The 6,547-nt window shown below is 41.7% G+C and overlaps 1 long non-coding RNA gene across 3 annotated transcripts; it reads left to right on the top strand.

The window, feature by feature from the left end:
• Positions 1-1,048: 1,048 nt before the first annotated feature.
• Positions 1,049-6,285, top strand: LOC144241285 (uncharacterized). 3 transcript variants are annotated; one of them, XR_013338009.1, is made up of 5 exons: positions 1,049-1,197; positions 1,655-1,706; positions 4,773-4,880; positions 5,549-5,618; positions 6,156-6,285. It is a non-coding gene; the product is annotated as an uncharacterized LOC144241285 (long non-coding RNA). The 3 variants fall into 3 exon arrangements; XR_013338010.1 differs by having other exon boundaries at positions 1,049-1,706; positions 6,168-6,285; XR_013338008.1 differs by having other exon boundaries at positions 1,049-1,706.
• Positions 6,286-6,547: the final 262 nt, after the last annotated feature.

The following is a 6,547-nucleotide window of genomic DNA, read 5'->3' as shown; positions in this document are numbered from 1 at the left end:
CAATAAATTGTGTGCTTTAAACTGGTGAACTTTTTGGTGTGTGAGTTATATCTCAGTAAAAAAAAAAAAAGCAAGACCTAAGTTTTCACTGTTGGGGAAGGAAGATAATACACACAGAAAGGGAGAAAACTAGAATAAACTCTGAGGTTTGGATTCAGAATTCGAGGTTGATGTGAACTCATGGCTTTCCATTAAAAAAGATGAATAGATACAGAAATAAATATAGATGTTCATGTTTGTGTGTATGTGTGTGTGTGTCCTTATCTCTGTTTGTTGAACGGGCCTGGGAACAGTGACACCCTCATAGTAACCCTCTGAGCATCATTAGCCAACCCAGATCTTGGTTTCTAAATACTGTTCTCCACTGAAGACTCTGTTAAGGAGTCCAGGGAAACAGAACGCCTTGGAGAAATGGCTGATTCCAAGGCTGGGGTGCAGACAGTACAGAGCGAGCTTGGAACATCGTATGGTGCCAAAAAAAAAAAAAAAAAAAAGGAAGTGCTCAAAGAACAATGTCTCACTGCGCTGTCCGAATGTCCAAATCAGGGACAACTTAGCGACAAAAGAATTAATGATTATAATAGATTAAAATGGTTGAAGTGGAATAGGAAACCATGAGCCCATATAGACATAAATCAATAAAGGAGTGAATTGCAAATATCACGAGGAAAATATTCCTCGTAAGGAAAGGGCTATTTATAGTTTCAAAGTACCTCCCCACAGAATACTTCCTAATTACCAAAAGAAAGAGAATAACGTCATGGTGCTGGCCAGATGCCACCTTAATCAAGAGATAAAAATGATCATCTGCAATGGCAAAGATCTAAATAGGCAGTGTTCCACGCAATAGGACGCCAGGAGGGCTCGTCACTACTCTCGCGTTCTAGCGGATGTTGCGAAACCTAAATAGAATCGCGAAGACATATCAGTACAGCCCACATCCAGGGATGTTCTGTAAGATCATTGGCCTGCAGTCTTAAAAAAAAATGTCAAGATCAGGCAAGTCCAGGAAAAACCAAAGACTAAAGAGGCTAAAGAGACTCAACAAGTAAATGCAGCGTGTGATTCTGAACTGGATCTTTTTGCACTAAGAACTTTGTTGGGACAATCAGTGAAACTTACATGGGGTCTCTGGATCAGATGGCGTTTATTTCCTGGTGTTTATAGTTTTAATTAATGTGGTTGGAAAGAGAGAAGGTCTGTGTTTGTGGGAAATACATACTATTGTGTTGGGGGTTGATGCATCAGATTGGCAATTTATTCTCAGATTTTGGGAGGAAAAAAAGTTCTTTGTGTCAGTGGTATGCTGGAGTCTGTTAAGTTTATATCTACCCAACTATGCATTCAGTAACAAATTGGCGGTGGTGGGAGTATTTACAGCATGGAAATTAGCAAATGTTACAACTCAGGACTTTTTTGCACTGAAGAGCCAATTGTTGAACAATCATCTTTGTATTGTTCTTTGTAGCATCTTTCCAACATTTTGGTACATTTTTTGTTATTTCAAACATTTATTAAGTTAGAAAAAGAAGAAAAGGTCACTGTTGGCAAGTGACTATTTCAAACCCTCCTTTGAACAAGGCATGCAATCAATATATAAAGAGCATTTGAATTTTTTTACTCATAATTAACATACAGTATTACATTGTTTCAGGTGTACAATATAGTGATTCAGCAATTCTATACATTTCTCAGTGCTCATCATGGTGAGTGTATTCTTAATTTCCTTTATCCATTCCCCCCATCCCTCTATCCACCTTGCTTCTGGCAATCACCAAAATTTGTTCTCTATAGTTAAGATTTTGACTTTTTGTTTGCTCTTTTTTTCCTTTGTTCATTTGTTTGGTTTCTTAAATTCCACATATGAGTAAAATTATATGGCATTTTTCTTTCTATGACTTATTTCATTTAATGTTATACCCTCTAGGTCTATCCATATTGCTGCAAATTGCAAAATTTTGTTCTTTTTGTGATTGAGCAATATTATATATATATATATATATATATATATTACAAAACACACACACACACCACATCTTCTTTATCCGTTCATTTGTTGATGAATGAACACTTAGGTTGCTTCCATGTCTGCAAATGTAAATAATGTTGCAATAAACATAAGAGTGCATATATCTTTTCAAATTAGTGTTTTTGTTTTCTTTGGGAAAATACTAAGTAGCGGAATTACTGGATCATATGGTAATTCTAATTAATTTTTAATTTTTGGTGGAATCTTCATACTGTTTCCATAGTAGCTATATAAAAAAAGAGCATTTGGACAGTGTACTATGGCTAACAGAAAATACTTCTATACCTTCATTTAATATTCCTGACAACCCCACAAAGTAGAAATTATCATACCCATTATAGAAACAAGTCAATGGACACTGAGGTAAGTTAAGTTAGGATCTTAAATTAAAAACATTTTTTTAAATGTTTATTTATTTTTGAGAGAGAGAGAGAGAGAGAGAGACAGAGTGTGAATGGGGGAGAAGACAGAGAGAGAGGGAGACACAGAATCCGAAGCAGGCTCCAGGCTCTGAGTTGTCAGCACAGAGCCCAATGTGGGGCTTGAACCCATGATCTGTGAGATCATGACCTGAGCCGAAGTCGGACACTCAACTGACTGAGCCACCCAGGCACCCCAGGACCTTAAATTTTAGAACAATGGCTCTTTTTATTCATTTTTGTACCCTCAGTGCCTGGCATATTCCTTGGCATATAATAACTGCTCAATGGCCAAATATCTCTAAGTGAAAAAGGCAAATCTCAAATCCAGAACTTAGAATTGTATATACTCATCCTGAACTTGAAAGTACTCCAGGTGGAGTCTAACTTCTCCCTGACCACATTTACCACCTCCTTCCTGCCGCCCTTGGCCCCAATCCCCGTCCTCTGTCAGCCTGGTCTTCTCCTCCAGACCTGCTCTATGCATCTGTGTTTTCCTCTGGGCCACACTGGGTGGCAAGTTCATGGCCAGCTCTGACAATCCCGGAGCATCAGCATTTTCCTTGGGAATGAGCTCCACCTACCTTCTTTCTTCTGTCGACTGTGATTTTCCTTCTCTTTTTCAAAAAACAAACAAACAAACAAACAAAAACATAAAGTCACTGGCCACCAATGGAGCCATCCTCCTCTGCATAGAGGCCTCCAGAAGATTTATTTTCACCTCAGAGTAAAGTCCTGGTTTGTAGCCTTGGCCACATGTCACAGGAAAAATCGCCAGGGTTGTTGGGCTGTTTCTTGACAGTGACCTTGTGCTCTAAACTAAACAGCTGTGCCCCGAAAAGAGGAGGTCACCTTCTAGGGGGACCTTTTCACCCCACAGAGTCAGCATTACCCATTCATCGTCAACAAATTTGTCTGCCTCCAAATAAAACTGACCCAGCAACCGGGGGGGTGCTTAGTCCAGCTGGTGTTGGGACCGAGCTCAGAGAGTGTGGGTGGCAGTGTAAGTTTTCTGCCTGAGGGCAATGTTGCTCACAAGACAAACAGATCTCTTATTAACAAATAACAGGGAACTTACCTTAAATCAGATTTTGTTTAAGGAGTGTGAAGAAAATATTACTTGTGTTCATGTGATCATTTGCTGAGATATTAATGTGTATTTTTGTTCTCATAATGGTGGGTAGTTTCCCCTCTTTCATCCCAAGAAGATAGCCTGAAGCAGAAGTTTCCAGGCCCCCTTAAGTCAGAGCCCCTCCTCCACGCCTATGACTTGAGCTCCCCTGGGTGACCAGACTGGGACTATCTGAGAGAAGATGGGGCTCCAAGGTCTGGCAGAAGCAATCCCTAGCAGGGAGGGAACAGAGGAGGGATTGGAGAGAGCTTCCCCCTTCTCACCCCCAACCCCAGATAGGAAAGGTAGGACAGAAAGATTTACTGGGTTCTGGAATAACTCAGCCGGCAGGACCTCTGATGGGCATGGCTGTGGGCTGAGCAGAGGGAGTTCTGACTCTAGGCACAGAGAACACCCCCCCCACCCCCCGCCCCTGCCGCCGGCCCTGCACCACAGCTGCAGCAAAGACATCCTGTGTATAAGCTTGGCTCCAAGGCAACAGAGATGCCACCTTCAAGGCAGGCCGGGACGGTGGACCAGCAAGCCCAGTGTGGGCTGAGACTTGGAGGGTCTCTCCTGGCATGTTCCAGATTGAGCAAGTTCCCGAGGACTTCCGTACAGTTTTTGGGAGAGGAAGGTTTTGCAAAATCTTACTGCGATGGAATTTTCTGGCAGCTAGGAGGGTGGGGGCTCATTAACTGATTTACAGAACGAACATTTTCTTAGGCCAGATCGTTAGGGAGTTTAATGCACACTCATTACACCCATTACCGAAACACCGACTTTGATCCCCATAATGCTCTTTATACATCTTTTACTTTCAAATTTTATCTCTATGGGTGTATTCCACTGAATACTTTATGGGATTCAATAAAGCTTGGTCACACACAAAATCCCATGTTATCCTCACACTATGCTTTGATGGTGAATAAGGGAGGTATTGTCTAATTTGCTGTACAGAGAGAAACCTGATCTATAAATGGGTCTTTTGTGGCTTTTTCCTGTGTCCTGGGCCCCATACTGTTCCTCCCAACCTTGAGATTGACCACTAGCACATCAGGCCTCACGGCTTTTTCTGGCCTTGAAATTTGCCAACATCTTTCTTCTCTAATACCCATTGCTTTGCGTTATACATATGGGAATACCCCCAGCCCCCTACTTTTCTGTTCCCCATCGACACTCCACGCCTGTCTGTCCTCTCCATTATTTGCAGCCTTCTCAACGTGGGACACTTCTGTTTCTTTGCTTCAACAGCTGGCTCAGATCTAACAGACACATAATGAGTGCTGCCTACGTGTCAGGCATCACACAAGGCTTTCTGGTACGGTAACTCATTTACTCTTTATGGGGGTGGTATAGCATGCGTGGTTTTAGACATTGAAACTAAGGCTCAGAAAGGTTAAGGAATGTGCACAAGGTCATCTAGCTAAGACGTGGTAAAACGGGGATGTGTACCTTCTTTTTCCGGGTCTGAGTCTCTGTTCTGTGCCTAACCCCAGCTGGTTGCCTTACACAGTTTCTGGGTTCTCTATCCATTTCCAAAGAGAGAATAAGGTCAGTGTTAAAAAGGAAATCTACACAGTATTTCTCTGAATCCCAGCTTGAATGATAGTACCTGTCCTGATTTAAAGTTACCTTGGGATGAGGGACCCATTTTGACTATTATCCACACTAATATAATAGTAACCTTAGCTCTTGTAGCTCAGGTCCCAAAGTGTGTCCTGTGGGACACCTCTTGCACGGGACAAATTTTGCAAACAAGCCTGGGAAATGGGATGTTAAGTAGAGTTAAATGGGATTCACTTTTGCATTCCTTATACAAACACGCGAAGACAAAGAATATGAAACTAAGTATATAAAATTAAACATAGGGCATTGGAGGAGGGATGGACAAACGAGATACTCTGAACCTTAAGCTTTATTAGCTTTTCAGTAAACCTGTTCTGATGTCAGCTCAGTCTCCATTCTCCACTTCTTAATTTTCAACAGAAACCAAATTTTGTTCGGGTGGTGGTATGGACTAGAAGTTTGTATCCTTTCGAAACTCATATGCTGAAAGGTAATCCCCACAGTGATGGTACTTGAAGGTGGGGACTTCAGGAGGTGATTAGGTCATGAGGTGGCATCCCCGTGAATGAGATTGGTGCCCTTATGAAATAGGCTTCATTCCCCTCTGCCATGTGAGGCTGCTTATGAGCTGGGAAGTTGTGTCTCACCAGATAAAGAATCTTCCAGAACCTTGATCTTGGGCCTCCCAGCTTCCAGAACTGGAAGGAATAAATTTCTGATGTTTTTAAGTCACCAGGCTATGGTATTTTGTAATAGCAGTCCCCCCCCCCAAAAAAAATAGCAGACTAAAATAGATGGCAATTGTCCCAGCTAAAAAATAAATAAATAACACCCCCTCCCCATTTTCCAGATTCTCTTGAGACTAGGCATGCACATGTGGCCTACTTCTGGCCAAGGAGGTGTTAGTGGAAGTCTAATGATTGTATCTGTAGAAAAACAATTGTTTCCTTGGTTGAAAGGCACAGATTCAGCTGATGCACTTTTGCCTTTGTTCTTTCCCTTCCTCCTTCTTCCTTCTTGAAATGAGGACATATTCCAGGAGGTGCGGTAGTTATCTTCCAACCATGAAGACAAAAACCACACATTAGTACGGCTGGTCAGAAAGATAGAAGGCTCCTGGATCCTGCGTCATATCCTGGAGCCACTGTATGTGGCCTGGGGAGGTCTATCTCCAGAATTATTGCAAGAAAAATAAATCTGTTTGTTCCAGCCACTATGGTCTGGTTTCTGTTACATGGAGCCAAATAGAATGTTAATGGAACAAAATCAGAAATGCCTGGGTTCAAATCATAATTCTAACACTTATTGTTTGAATGGTGCTGGGTCACTTGCCCCAATTCTCTGCAATTTAATCATCATATTTAAAAAACAAGGGTTATGGTGATGATTAACTATCAGAACAGACAACTCAGAAGCAAC

The sequence above is a fragment of the Crocuta crocuta genome, unplaced genomic scaffold, assembly GCF_008692635.1.
Source record: "Crocuta crocuta isolate KB4526 unplaced genomic scaffold, BGI_CrCroc_1.0 scaffold127, whole genome shotgun sequence".
Taxonomy (NCBI): Eukaryota; Metazoa; Chordata; class Mammalia; order Carnivora; family Hyaenidae; genus Crocuta; species Crocuta crocuta.
This window is presented reverse-complemented; position numbering and strand designations above follow the sequence as displayed.